General features: G+C 48.2%; 1 pseudogene; it reads left to right on the top strand.

Annotated features, from left to right (window-relative positions):
• The first annotated feature begins 3,978 nt into the window (after positions 1–3,978).
• Positions 3,979–15,093, top strand: LOC149441150 (uncharacterized; annotated as a pseudogene).
• Positions 15,094–15,825: the final 732 nt, after the last annotated feature.

Below are 15,825 nucleotides of genomic sequence, written 5' to 3' on the forward strand. Positions count from 1 at the left end.
GGCACCGGGAACACAGGATGGCTGGTGAAATTGGCTGCGGGGGGGACACCGTGGGATCGAGGGACAGGTGAGTGTCCGTTTTTTAAAAGTCAGCAGCTACAGTTTATACTGGAACTCTGCTTTAGGTCCATCTACATTTGTTAGTCTAACGCCACCCTTTCCCTGGATTGACAATGCTGTTGTCCAAAGGTGTCTGTGTTGCTTCTCCATCCAGAGTGGACACAAAGTTTGCTGTCTAGAAGTCGAGGTGCCACACCAGAGGATTAAAGTCCAAAAATAGAGTTTTACTCTAAACATGTAATAAATGCAAAATTCAGTGATGCACCCTTCATCAGGTCTATACGATGCACCTTCCATCAGAGCTATACAATGCATCCTTCATCCGAGCCAGGTGATGCACCCCTCATCAGGACTATATGATGCACCCCTCATCAGGACTATATGATGCACTCTTCATCAGAACTATAAGATGCACACTTTATCAGAGCCATACAATGCACCCTTCATCAGGACTTAAGATGCACTCCTCATCAGGGTCATGAGATGCCCTTAATCAATGTCATGAGATGCACCCTTCATCGGGGCTATACGATGCACCCTTTATCAGGACTATACGATGCACCCTTTATCAGAACTATACGATGTACCCTTTATCAGGACTATACAATGCACCCTTCATCAAGACTATACGATGCATCCATCATGAGGGCCATACGATGCGCCTTCCATTGGGGTTATACGATGCACCCTTCATCAAGGTCATGCGATGCACTCTTCATCAGGACTATATAATGCATCCTTCATCAGGGCTATACGATACACCCTTCAGCTGGGCTATACGAAGCACCCTTCAGCTGGGCCATATGATGCACCCTTCATCAGAGTCATACGATGCACCCTTCATCAGGGTCATGTGATGCACCCTTCATCAAGGCTATACAATGCATGCTTCATCAGGGCTATGTGATGCACATTTCATTAAGACTATTTGATGCACCCTTCATTAGGGCCATACGATGCATCCTTTATCAGGGCCATACGATGCATCCTTTATCAGGGCCATACAATGCACCCTTCATCAGGGTCATGTGATGCACCCTTCATCAGGGCTAAATGATGCACCCTACATCAGGGTCATATAATGCACCCTTCATCAGGGTCATAAGATGCACCCTTCTTTAGGGTCATAAGATGCACCCTTCATCAGGGTCATAAGATGCACCCTTCATCAGCGCTTTACGATGCACCCTCCATCAGAACTATAGAATGCTCCCATCATCAGGGCCATTTGATGCACACTTTATCAGGGCCATACGATGCACCCTTCATCAGGGCCATAACATGCATCCTTCATCAGGGCTGTACGATGCACCCTTCATCAGAACTATACGATGCTACCATCATCAGGGCCATAACATGCACCCTTCATCAGAACCAATACGGTGCTCCCTTCATCAGGGCTACACGATGCACTCTCCATCAGGCCCATGCTATGCACCCTTCATCGGGGCTATACAATGAACCTTTCATCAGGGCTATACAATGCACCCTTCATCAGGGCCATATGATGCACCCTCCATCAGGGCTATACGATGCACCCTCCATCAGGACTATATGATATACCCTCCATCATCGCCCAACAATGCACTCTTCATCAGGGCAATAACAAAATAAGAAATCAGATCGTACAGACTATGGATTATCACACTGTGAATCTACAAGAACTTTGTGGCATTCAGCGGCTGGTTGTGGCTACCTTTTAAGAAAATATGATGGTATGGACCAAGGGCTATAATAAAAAAAAAGCATCCTACCCCGCATCACTGACATCTTCTCCAGTCTTCTTCTGGGCTCACTGTCTTGATTGATCTTGATTGGTGAGCCCTGGGTGACAAACCTTTTGCACATACACTATGCAAGCAGATGGTGACATTGTACACTGAGATGCGCATGCGTGGTTACTGTTCAATCACAAACACATTGCAGACATCCAGAGTTTCTTCTGCAATTGAAACCTGCCTGCCAGCAATGTTTTGGGGTGGTGATGTCATAACAGTACATTGTCTGTGGCATCTGACACATGTCATGCCTTTGACCCAGTCCCCCTGACCTCTTCACCAGCCAGCACCCCCTCTCTGTTATCAGTTGTACCGGGGTGGGCTCCCCAGGATACAGTGAAGTCATGAACGAGGAAAGCAACCCCAACACCAGCTTTTGCCACAACAGAATTTTACTTAGATGTGGCAAATAAACACAACCACAAATGCTGGAAACATACAATAAATTTACATACACCCAGCCCAAAGGCTGAGACCCTTGTGCTGCACAGCACGGCGCCTCCTGATGGATGAAGGTAGAAGGTGTAGTAATTAACCTACTGGGGGCACAACTAAGCTGCCACACCTTACCTGTTATTACCCTAAAAGAGCAGGAATCAGTGTATGGGTGTATGGTATGGGCTAGCCTGCGGTGCAGCACAACAGTTACAATCTTACACAAATCTACAGTATTCCCTCTCCCATAACTGGTCCTGTAGCACGTGCCTGAGTATTCCTTCTGAGCAAAACGCCAGTCTGACTTGAGTTTGTAGGATTTTATCAGCTCTCCAATGTGAAATGTCACTTTAAGTTGTGGAGTCCTTCCAATGATCAGTAACAACACTTGTGGCCTGACACAAACAAAGACCCTAACTAACTAACTATAGGCCTGGACTCAGTCTTAAGGTGCCAACACTGAAATGAGGTGCGTGCACGATCTTACCAACCCGGGTCTGCTTTGCATACGCTGGTGACTCTGAACAGAACAAATGTCTCTCCAGCAAGCATGCGGTCTTGCCGTATATGTTGCTTAGTTCCTCTGCTCTCATCAGCTTCCTGGCAGCAATCTCATCAGCATTCCTGGCAGCAATCTCATCAGCATTCCTGGCAGCAATCTCATCAGCATTCCTGGCAGCAATCTCATCAGCATTCCTGGCAGCAATCTCTGGTTACTGACACCTGGATGTCATCAGATTCTCAGCTCACACAGCCCCTTATTCACCATGCTCCAAAACATGGCTTCTCACTCTCCTTCCTGTTCTCTCCAACTCTGTGTGCAAAACCCCACCTCTTCATGAATATACAAATATCTATGCAGTCTGAGGCTGTGTTAGAAAAACAGTGACATCTTGTGGCTAAACCGCAGAATGTCAGTCAAAACATTAATTTACTTCCACACAAACAGTGTTCAAACAATGAGAGCTGTTTCCCCATATCACACAGTCACCTCCCTGGTATCATCACATAGCAGCCCCTGCAAATGTGACATTCACATGCACTTCACCCTGGGCTGCCTGCATTCTGGTCCATTCTGTGTCGGCTGTGTTGTGTCGGTGAATGGTATTGGAGGCTGCGTTGTGTCGGTGTACGGTATTGGAGGCTGCGTGGTGTCGGTGTATGGTATTGGAGGCTGCGTGGTGTCGGTGTATGGTATTGGAGGCTGCGTGGTGTCGGTGTATGGTATTGGAGGCTGCGTGGTGTCGGTGTATGGTATTGGATGTATGTGTGGTGTCGGTGTATGGTATTGGAGGCTGTGTGGTGTCGGTGTATGGTATTGGAGGTTGTGTGGTGTCGGTGTATGGTATTGGAGGCTGCGTGGTGTCGGTGTATGGTATTAGAGGCTGCATGGTGTCGGTGTATGGTATTGGAGGTTGTGTGGTGTCGGTGTATGGTATTGGATGACTGTGTGGTGTCGGTGTATGGTATTGGAGGCTGTGTGGCGTCGGTGTATGGTATTGGAGGTTGTGTGGTGTCGGTGTATGGTATTGGAGGCTGCGAGGTGTCGGTGTATGGTATTGGATGTATGTGTGGTGTCGGTGTATGGTATTGGAGGCTGCGTGGTGTCGGTGTATGGTATTGGAGGCTGTGTGGTGTCGGTGTATGGTACTGGAGATATGTGTGGTGTTGGTGTATGGTATTGGAGGCTGCGTGGTGTCGGTGTATGGTATTGGAGATATGTGTGGTGTCGGTGTATGGTATTGGAGGCTGTGTGGTGTCGGTGTATGGTATTGGAGGTATGTGTGGTGTTGGTGTATGGTATTGGAGGCTGCGTGGTGTCGGTGTATGGTATTGGAGGCTGCGTGGTGTCAGTATTGGAGGCTGCGTGGTGTCGGTGTATGGTATTGGAGGCTGCGTGGGGTCGGTGTATGGTATTGGAGGCTGCGTGGGGTCGGTGTATGGTATTGGAGGCTGCGTGGTGTCGGTGTATGGTATTGGAGGCTGCGTGGTGTCGGTGTATGGTATTGGAGGCTGCGTGGTGTCGGTGTATGGTATTGGAGGCGGCGTGGTGTCAGTGTATGGTATTGGAGGCTGCGTGGTGTCAGTGTATGGTATTGGAGGCTGCGTGGTGTCAGTGTATGGTATTGGAGGCTGCGTGGTGTCAGTGTATAGTATTGGAGGCGGCGTGGTGTCGGTGTATAGTATTGGAGGCGGCGTGGTGTCGGTGTATGGTATTGGAGGCTGCGTGGTGTTAGTGTATGGTATTGGAGGCTGCGTGGTGTCGGTGTATGGTATTGGAGATATGTGTGGTGTCGGTGTATGGTATTGGAGGCTGCGTGGTGTCGGTGTATGGTATTGGAGGCTGCGTGGTGTCGGTGTATGGTATTGGAGGCTGCGTGGTGTCGGTGTATGGTATTGGAGGCTGCGTGGTGTCGGTGTATAGTATTGGAGGCTGCGTGGCGTCGGTGTATAGTATTGGAGGCTGCGTGGTGTCGGTGTATAGTATTGGAGGCGGCGTGGTGTCAGTGTATGGTATTGGAGGCTGCGTGGTGTCGGTGTATGGTATTGGAGGCTGCGTGGTGTCAGTGTATGGTATTGGAGGCTGCGTGGTGTCAGTGTATGGTATTGGAGGCTGCGTGGTGTCGGTGTATAGTATTGGAGGCTGCGTGGTGTTAGTGTATGGTATTGGAGGCTGTGTGGTGTCGGTGTATAGTATTGGAGGCTGCGTGGTGTTAGTGTATGGTATTGGAGGCTGTGTGGTGTCGGTGTATAGTATTGGAGGCTGCGTGGTGTTAGTGTATAGTATTGGAGGCTGCGTGGTGTTAGTGTATAGTATTGGAGGCTGCGTGGTGTTAGTGTATAGTATTGGAGGCTGTGTGGTGTTAGTGTATAGTATTGGAGGCTGCGTGGTGTTAGTGTATAGTATTGGAGGCTGCGTGGTGTTAGTGTATAGTATTGGAGGCTGCGTGGTGTCGGTGTATGGTATTGGAGGCTGCGTGGTGTCAGTGTATGGTATTGGAGGCTGCGTGGTGTCAGTGTATGGTATTGGAGGCTGCGTGGTGTCGGTGTATAGTATTGGAGGCTGTGTGGTGTTAGTGTATGGTATTGGAGGCTGTGTGGTGTCGGTGTATAGTATTGGAGGCTGCGTGGTGTTAGTGTATGGTATTGGAGGCTGTTTGGTGTCGGTGTATAGTATTGGAGGCTGCGTGGTGTTAGTGTATAGTATTGGAGGCTGCGTGGTGTTAGTGTATAGTATTGGAGGCTGCGTGGTGTCGGTGTATGGTATTGGAGGCTGCGTGGTGTTAGTGTATAGTATTGGAGGCTGCGTGGTGTCGGTGTATGGTATTGGAGATATGTTTGGTGTCGGTGTATGGTATTGGAGGCTGCGTGGTGTCGGTGTATAGTATTGGAGGCTGCGTGGTGTCGGTGTATAGTATTGGAGGCTGTGTGGTGTTAGTGTATAGTATTGGAGGCTGCGTAGTGTCGGTGTATGGTATTGGAGGCTGCGTGGTGTCGGTGTATGGTATTGGAGGCTGCGTGGTGTCGGTGTATGGTATTGGAGGCTGCGTGGTGTCGGTGTATGGTATTGGAGGCTGCGTGGTGTTAGTGTATGGTATTGGAGGCTGCGTGGTGTCAGTGTATGGTATTGGAGGCTGCGTGGTGTCGGTGTATGGTATTGGAGGCTGCGTGGTGTCGGTGTATGGTATTGGAGGCTGCGTGGTGTCGGTGAATGGTATTGAAGGCTGCGTGGTGTCGGTGTATGGTATTGGAGGCTGCGTGGTGTCGGTGTATGGTATTGGAGGCTGCGTGGTGTCGGTGTATGGTATTGGAGGCTGCGTGGTGTCGGTGTATGGTATTGGAGGCTGCGTGGTGTTAGTGTATGGTATTGGAGGCTGCGTGGTGTCAGTGTATGGTATTGGAGGCTGCGTGGTGTCGGTGTATGGTATTGGAGGCTGCGTGGTGTCGGTGTATGGTATTGGAGGCTGCGTGGTGTCGGTGTATGGTATTGGAGGCTGCGTGGTGTCGGTGTATAGTATTGGAGGCGGCGTGGTGTCAGTGTATGGTATTGGAGGCTGCGTGGTGTCAGTGTATGGTATTGGAGGCTGCGTGGTGTCGGTGTATGGTATTGGAGGCTGCGTGGTGTCGGTGTATGGTATTGGAGGCTGCGTGGTGTCGGTGTATGGTATTGGAGGCTGCGTGGTGTCGGTGTATGGTATTGGAGGCTGCGTGGTGTCGGTGTATAGTATTGGAGGCTGCGTGGCGTCGGTGTATAGTATTGGAGGCTGCGTGGTGTCGGTGTATAGTATTGGAGGCTGCGTGGCGTCGGTGTATAGTATTGGAGGCTGCGTGGTGTCGGTGTATAGTATTGGAGGCGGCGTGGTGTCAGTGTATGGTATTGGAGGCTGCGTGGTGTCGGTGTATAGTATTGGAGGCTGTGTGGTGTTAGTGTATAGTATTGGAGGCTGCGTGGTGTCGGTGTATGGCATTGGAGGCTGCGTGGTGTCGGTGTATGGTATTGGAGGCTGCGTGGTGTCGGTGTATGGTATTGGAGGCTGCGTGGTGTCGGTGTATGGTATTGGAGGCTGCGTGGTGTCGGTGTATGGTATTGGAGGCTGTGTGGTGTCGGTGTATGGTATTGGAGGCTGCGTGGTGTCGGTGTATAGTATTGGAGGCTGCGTGGCGTCGGTGTATAGTATTGGAGGCGGCGTGGTGTCGGTGTATGGTATTGGAGGTATGTGTGGTGTCGGTGTATGGTATTGGAGGCTGCGTGGTGTCGGTGTATGGTATTGGAGGCTGCGTGGTGTCGGTGTATGGTATTGGAGGCTGCGTGGTGTCGGTGTATGGTATTGGAGGCTGCGTGGTGTCGGTGAATGGTATTGAAGGCTGCGTGGTTTCGGTGTATGGTATTGGAGGCTGCGTGGTGTCGGTGTATGGTATTGGAGGCTGCGTGGTGTCGGTGTATGGTATTGGAGGCTGCGTGGTGTCGGTGTATGGTATTGGAGGCTGCGTGGTGTAGGTGTATAGTATTGGAGGCTGCGTGGCGTCGGTGTATAGTATTGGAGGCTGCGTGGTGTCGGTGTATAGTATTGGAGGCGGCGTGGTGTCAGTGTATGGTATTGGAGGCTGCGTGGTGTCGGTGTATGGTATTGGAGGCTGCGTGGTGTCAGTGTATGGTATTGGAGGCTGCGTGGTGTCAGTGTATGGTATTGGAGGCTGCGTGGTGTAGGTGTATAGTATTGGAGGCTGCGTGGCGTCGGTGTATAGTATTGGAGGCTGCGTGGTGTCGGTGTATGGTATTGGAGGCTGCGTGGTGTAGGTGTATAGTATTGGAGGCTGCGTGGCGTCGGTGTATAGTATTGGAGGCTGCGTGGTGTCGGTGTATAGTATTGGAGGCGGCGTGGTGTCAGTGTATGGTATTGGAGGCTGCGTGGTGTCGGTGTATGGTATTGGAGGCTGCGTGGTGTCAGTGTATGGTATTGGAGGCTGCGTGGTGTTAGTGTATGGTATTGGAGGCTGCGTGGTGTCGGTGTATAGTATTGGAGGCTGCGTGGTGTTAGTGTATGGTATTGGAGGCTGTGTGGTGTCGGTGTATAGTATTGGAGGCTGCGTGGTGTTAGTGTATGGTATTGGAGGCTGTGTGGTGTTAGTGTATGGTATTGGAGGCTGCGTGGTGTTAGTGTATGGTATTGGAGGCTGCGTGGTGTTAGTGTATGGTATTGGAGGCTGTGTGGTGTTAGTGTATAGTATTGGAGGCTGCGTGGTGTTAGTGTATGGTTTTGGAGGCTGCGTGGTGTTAGTGTATAGTATTGGAGGCTGTGTGGTGTTAGTGTATAGTATTGGAGGCGGCGTGGTGTCGGTGTATGGTATTGGAGGCTGCGTGGTGTTAGTGTATGGTATTGGAGGCTGCGTGGTGTTAGTGTATAGTATTGGAGGCTGCGTGGTGTCGGTGTATGGTATTGGAGATATGTGTGGTGTCGGTGTATGGTATTGGAGGCTGCGTGGTGTCGGTGTATGGTATTGGAGGCTGCGTGGTGTCGGTGTATGGTATTGGAGGCTGCGTGGTGTCGGTGTATGGTATTGGAGGCTGCGTGGTGTCGGTGTATGGTATTGGAGGCTGCGTGGTGTCAGTGTATGGTATTGGAGGCTGCGTGGTGTCAGTGTATGGTATTGGAGGCAGCGTGGTGTTAGTGTATGGTATTGGAGGCTGCGTGGTGTCTGTGTATGGTATTGGAGGCTGCGTGGTGTCGGTGTATGGTATTGGAGGCTGCGTGGTGTCGGTGTATAGTATTGGAGGCTGCGTGGTGTCGGTGTATGGTATTGGAGGCGGCGTGGTGTCGGTGTATAGTATTGGAGGCTGCGTGGTGTCGGTGTATAGTATTGGAGGCGGCGTGGTGTCAGTGTATGGTATTGGAGGCTGCGTGGTGTCGGTGTATGGTATTGGAGGCTGCGTGGTGTCGGTGTATGGTATTGGAGGCTGCGTGGTGTCGGTGTATAGTATTGGAGGCTGTGTGGTGTCGGTGTATAGTATTGGAGGCGGCGTGGTGTCAGTGTATGGTATTGGAGGCTGCGTGGTGTCGGTGTATGGTATTGGAGGCTGCGTGGTGTCGGTGTATGGTATTGGAGGCTGCGTGGTGTCGGTGTATGGTATTGGAGGCTGCGTGGTGTCGGTGTATGGTATTGGAGGCTGCGTGGTGTTAGTGTATGGTATTGGAGGCTGTGTGGTGTCGGTGTATAGTATTGGAGGCTGTGTGGTGTTAGTGTATGGTATTGGAGGCTGTGTGGTGTCGGTGTATGGTATTGGAGGCTGCGTGGTGTTAGTGTATAGTATTGGAGGCTGTGTGGTGTTAGTGTATAGTATTGGAGGCTGCGTGGTGTTAGTGTATAGTATTGGAGGCTGCGTGGTGTCGGTGTATGGTATTGGAGGCTGCGTGGTGTTAGTGTATGGTATTGGAGGCTGCGTGGTGTTAGTGTATGGTATTGGAGGCTGCGTGGTGTTAGTGTATGGTATTGGAGGCTGCGTGGTGTTAGTGTATGGTATTGGAGGCTGCGTGGTGTCAGTGTATGGTATTGGAGGCTGCGTGGTGTCGGTGTATAGTATTGGAGGCTGCGTGGTGTTAGTGTATGGTATTGGAGGCTGCGTGGTGTTAGTGTATGGTATTGGAGGCTGTGTGGTGTTAGTGTATGGTATTGGAGGCTGTGTGGTGTTAGTGTATGGTATTGGAGGCTGCGTGGTGTCAGTGTATAGTATTGGAGGCGGCGTGGTGTCAGTGTATGGTATTGGAGGCTGCGTGGTGTTAGTGTATGGTATTGGAGGCTGCGTGGTGTCGGTGTATGGTATTGGAGGCTGCGTGGTGTCGGTGTATGGTATTGGAGGCTGCGTGGTGTCAGTGTATGGTATTGGAGGCAGCGTGGTGTTAGTGTATGGTATTGGAGGCTGCGTGGTGTCTGTGTATGGTATTGGAGGCTGCGTGGTGTCGGTGTATGGTATTGGAGGCTGCGTGGTGTCGGTGTATAGTATTGGAGGCTGCGTGGTGTCGGTGTATGGTATTGGAGGCGGCGTGGTGTCGGTGTATAGTATTGGAGGCTGCGTGGTGTCGGTGTATAGTATTGGAGGCGGCGTGGTGTCAGTGTATGGTATTGGAGGCTGCGTGGTGTCGGTGTATGGTATTGGAGGCTGCGTGGTGTCGGTGTATGGTATTGGAGGCTGCGTGGTGTCGGTGTATAGTATTGGAGGCTGTGTGGTGTCGGTGTATAGTATTGGAGGCGGCGTGGTGTCAGTGTATGGTATTGGAGGCTGCGTGGTGTCGGTGTATGGTATTGGAGGCTGCGTGGTGTCAGTGTATGGTATTGGAGGCTGCGTGGTGTCGGTGTATGGTATTGGAGGCTGCGTGGTGTCGGTGTATGGTATTGGAGGCTGTGTGGTGTCGGTGTATAGTATTGGAGGCTGTGTGGTGTTAGTGTATGGTATTGGAGGCTGCGTGGTGTTAGTGTATAGTATTGGAGGCTGTGTGGTGTTAGTGTATAGTATTGGAGGCTGCGTGGTGTTAGTGTATAGTATTGGAGGCTGCGTGGTGTCGGTGTATGGTATTGGAGGCTGCGTGGTGTTAGTGTATGGTATTGGAGGCTGCGTGGTGTTAGTGTATAGTATTGGAGGCTGCGTGGTGTTAGTGTATGGTATTGGAGGCTGCGTGGTGTTAGTGTATAGTATTGGAGGCTGCGTGGTGTTAGTGTATGGTATTGGAGGCTGCGTGGTGTTAGTGTATGGTATTGGAGGCTGCGTGGTGTTAGTGTATAGTATTGGAGGCTGCGTGGTGTTAGTGTATGGTATTGGAGGCTGCGTGGTGTCAGTGTATGGTATTGGAGGCTGCGTGGTGTCGGTGTATAGTATTGGAGGCTGCGTGGTGTTAGTGTATGGTATTGGAGGCTGCGTGGTGTTAGTGTATGGTATTGGAGGCTGTGTGGTGTTAGTGTATGGTATTGGAGGCTGTGTGGTGTTAGTGTATGGTATTGGAGGCTGCGTGGTGTCAGTGTATAGTATTGGAGGCGGCGTGGTGTCAGTGTATGGTATTGGAGGCTGTGTGGTGTTAGTGTATGGTATTGGAGGCTGCGTGGTGTCAGTGTATAGTATTGGAGGCGGCGTGGTGTCAGTGTATGGTATTGGAGGCTGTGTGGTGTTAGTGTATGGTATTGGAGGCTGCGTGGTGTCGGTGTATAGTATTGGAGGCGGCGTGGTGTTAGTGTATAGTATTGGAGGCTGTGTGGTGTCGGTGTATAGTATTGGAGGCTGCGTGGTGTCAGTGTATGGTATTGGAGGCTGCGTGGTGTCGGTGTATAGTATTGGAGGCTGCGTGGTGTTAGTGTATGGTATTGGAGGCTGCGTGGTGTTAGTGTATGGTATTGGAGGCTGTGTGGTGTTAGTGTATGGTATTGGAGGCTGCGTGGTGTCAGTGTATAGTATTGGAGGCTGCGTGGTGTCAGTGTATGGTATTGGAGGCTGCGTGGTGTTAGTGTATGGTATTGGAGGCTGTGTGGTGTCGGTGTATGGTATTGGAGGCTGCGTGGTGTCCGGTCCGTTCTGTTGCTTTGGCTGTGTTCATGGAGGACTATGGGTGCATAATGCCAGGCTCCTCAATCATGAAGATCTCACCACTGGGAGAGGACAATAGGAGGAGAACGATGCAGCTGGAGGTGGGAGAAGAGAAGTAACTTCAGAAAGATTCCATAAATTGCTATCATGCGTTTTTCACACATTATTGGTGCATTTTCATGCTGCATGCATTTCTTTTGTAGGAGGAGACTCATTCTTAAGCACACGACCCTACCAAATGTGTTTTTGACATGCTTGAAGTCTATGGACCCAAAAACACACTTTTCAGCCTGAAAAGAAAAATATCTGCATCTCTTCCAAAAACGCAGTACAGGAAATTGCATAGATGTAAATGGGATCTATAGGAAGCCATGTTAAATCGATTGTTGCACGTTCCCAAAAATGTTAAAAATATCAAAAACGCAATACTTGCTTTTCTGCAGCGTTTCCATCGAAGTCTATAGACAGCTCAGTGGCTAAACGGTTAGCACTTCCACCTGGCAGTACTAGGATCGTTGGTTCAAATCCCAACCATGGCACCACCTGCCTGTAGTTTGCATGTTCTTCCTGTGCCTGCGTGGGTTTCCTCTCACACTCCAAAGACATGCTGGAAGGCTCCTGTCTAAATTGTCCCTAGTATGTGTATGTATGAATGTGAGTTAGGGACCTTAGATTGTACACCCCTTGAGGGTTAGGGACTGATGTGAATGTACAATATATATGTAAAGTGCTGCATAAATTGACAGTGCTATATAAGTACCTGAAATAAATAAATAAAACCAGAAACGCAACATTTTGCGTTCAAAAAGTCCCTGACCCTTTTCAAAAACGCACTAGGTAAAAACCACACAGGTGTGAACATGTCCCATAGGAAATCATGTTAAATGGACTGTAGTGTGTTTCTGCAAACCGCAAAATGCTGCAGAAAATGCTTAGGCTTGAACCTGGGGTTATGCAGGATCCTATTAACCTACCAGCATGCCTTTGGAGTGTGGGAGGAAACTGGAGTAACCCACACAGGCACAGGGAGAACATGCAAACTCCAGGCAGGTGGTGTCATGGTTGGGATTTGAACCAACGACCCAAGTACTGTGTTGCCTGCCCATTGCACTTTTTTTTGTTTTAACTTTATTTAAAAAAAGCTGCAAAGTGTCAGCTCATCAAGTTCCTTTGGCGGCAGTGTAATGAGTTGTGCTGCACTGAAAAAAAACTACAGTATTTTTTTTTTCCAAATGATGTCAATTAAAAACACATTAACCTCTTCACGCCAGCCGAACGCAAATGTGCGGCCTCCCAGCGTCTGGGCCTAGACACCGAGCGGCCGCACATTTGCGTTCTATTAAAAACTGTGACTAACGGTCACAGTGGTCACATGATCAGGAGGCGGTCTTTAATAGCTCAGCCTCCGTGCAGGGAGTGCACTCTCAGCATGGAAACCTCTGGTGCCCTTGGACCCATATGTACAGCATGTAGGCACTAAAGGCCACCCTCTTTGCTGCTGTACATATAAACTCAAAAGTACAAGGAGTGCAGCGCTACATCAAATTAAATGGCCAAAAAAAAAAAAAAAAATATATAGTAAAATAATATCAATATAGTCAAATAATACTAATATTAAAATAAGTCCACTGTAATATAAATATATGGATTCCTCAGTCCACAGTGAAATATCAGACGTTGTAGGTGCAATCTGGTCTCCCGTTGTGATAATATGAATAGATTGCCTACTCACCAGAAACCCAGTAATAAACGCATATCTGTATCACATGCATCCTAGGATCTTGAATAAAGACAGCCCGGAAATGAAATCCTCTGATGGACCCTCAGTGGTGAAAGAAAGGATACCGATCTGATCTCCAAGTATTTACTTCATCAAGTCTGCAGCAATACCTAAATCACTGGGGCTGAGACATGGAGGCTCAGTGCCAGATATGGAGAATAAAGGTGCTCATAGTGTAGTATTTAAAACTATAAATTTATTACATTAAAATCTGAGCAGAAATACATACATGAATGACTGTATATAGTATGAAACTGCTATGAGCAGTAAAAGCACCCAAAAACACTGACCAGTATACATCTAATGTGGGCCGCCGGACCTCCTGATCCGGCGGCGTAGCGTCAAAGCGTGCAGGGGCTCCTCCTAGACGCGTTTCGTGTAAACACACATCTGCAGTAGGGGTGATGCCATGCACGCCGGACGCCATATTAGCCCTATATATAGGATAGAAAAATGCTGTACATATGCGCTACGTGGATGGCAGGAGGTTAATTCCAGTGACTGATTCACATTCCCTGCTTTATAAATCTGCCCCTGAGGGTTTAAGGTAAACCTGTATTTTGCTCATACTAAAGTAAAAGAAGAGAGAATACTTCGAACAGCTTTTCCCTGCCCTGCTGCCACCCAAGCTGTCCATAAACTCCTCTGAAGGTTTCAGCTAGAGTTTTCAGAAGCAGGATCCATAATGGCTGCCCATATATATGGCTCCATACCATTGCCCCTTGGTCAGAACCCACAAGTGTCATCAGTCTGTATATGAAAAATCTATATGATTTAGAAGTTTGGTTGTATACAGTATCAGTTTCGCTTTAATGATTTATACTTATATGTAAAATAGAAATGATCAGTATGATCAGATTAATGTACAGTGTTTCTTGATCATTTGATTTTTTTTCCCCTAGAAACTGCTATGGTTGGGATTGTGGCAAAGAAGGTAGCCTCCAGGGTGTATTTCTGTGCGGACCACAAATATTACTACATTATCTGATCCAACCTCGGTTGCTACATGAGATCAACGAACTTATGCAAAGGTGAGGACCTTGAAGTTTTTGGCCTGCACCCTACCTGTGGACATGGAGACCATTAACTAGTTTCTGATGAAGGCTTATTTTATGTCCTAAAGAGTAAATCTCTCTGTTGTGTGTCCAACATGACTACTGATGAAGGTGGTGTGGTCAATACTTTGCATCTGGAATGCCAAGGAGGTGACCATTATCTCTCGGCTAATGGCCATTTCTATATTATCAGCCAGAGCCATGGAGTTTATCAAAGAACCCCCAATATGAACACTTAAAGAGCATGGTGCCGAATATGCTCTGCATCCAGTCTGCCAAAATGGCCTCTATTACTTTGCCATGATGAGCAAAGCATACTACAGCAATTACTGGTATTACTACTTTGTGAAGCCCCATGATGAGTGGGGAGCTCAGTATTACCGATGTACGGATTTGAGTAAAAATGAAGGCAATGGGACCTTCTCATTCCACCCTAGCATTACAAATTTTCTTCCTGGTGGATTGGCCCTTGTTAACGGTAAATCATTTGAAGCCTGGCAGTGCATTAAGACCTTCAGTAATGAGTCCAACACATCAATTACTTGGTCATATAGGATCACCAGGAAAGTTGGATATGAGGAACAAAAGATGTCCAGCATTCATTGTAATTGGAAGGTGACTGGTTCAATGACCATGCAGACTGGAGAATTAACATGTTTGTTTGCAAAAGCACAGTTCTCTCTGTCTGCCAAGTATGGAGGGTCAGCTCTGAGGACAGAGGAACAAAGGTGGAGCCAGGCTATGGAGACTGAAGAGTCTGTCTCATTGACCTTAGAGCCCGAGCAGAGTCTATACATCTGGCTATATGTGCTTGGCTTGGGTGATGAAAAAATCCTGTATTGTCATGATTTCCTATTTGAAAATGATTCCCAACTCCCTACTAAAATCCCATTGCCCCCAGCTTCACAGGAGTAGAACATTCTTTTAATTTAATTTGCACTTTCCTAACATGGCTTTGACATTTCATAATTTAGTGTATGAATTTCAATGTATATGTTGCTTTTTTCAGGTGTCTTATGTTGGTAGTCTTTGATCACTTTCATCTTGTATGAGGAATCAGGTTGTAGTGCGATGTTGGCAAAATTACAGATTTGGTAAACATTGACAAAAATCTCTTATTATTTTATATATATATATATATATATATATATATATATATATATATTTTTTTTTTAAATAAACTTGGTTATCTGAATTTTAGTACTCTTTAATGGGAAATTTTCAGTTGGTTATAAAGTGCTTTATCCTAGGGCAGGCCCAGAGCACAAGATATATAAATCTTCCATGTCTTGCCCACTAGATATTGGGGTGGTTGATTTGAAATGGTTGATTCAGACCCATAAGGTAAGATCTACTTGGAGAGATGTCAGCACCATGGTAAATGTGGAACATCATTTCCCTGTAAATGGAGGCAGCAAGCATGGTCCAAGCTCTTTTACTGGAATCGTCATCGTTATGAGAAGCAGTTGACTATGCATGTCGCATTTTTTAACAAGGCTGAAGATGCAGGAATGGGATTGATGGAGGGCTTTTACTAGTTTTGTGTTAAAACGACTCATTATAAAATGTTCCCTTGAGTCTCCTATAATAGAACAGTTATTATACTCGCACTTCCCCCTTTGTACCCGGACTGGAACCTCCATCAGA

Source organism: Staurois parvus, unplaced genomic scaffold, assembly GCF_062004578.1.
Source record: "Staurois parvus isolate SC_StPar_1 unplaced genomic scaffold, SC_StPar_1.0 ptg001022l, whole genome shotgun sequence".
NCBI classification, from domain to species: Eukaryota; Metazoa; Chordata; class Amphibia; order Anura; family Ranidae; genus Staurois; species Staurois parvus.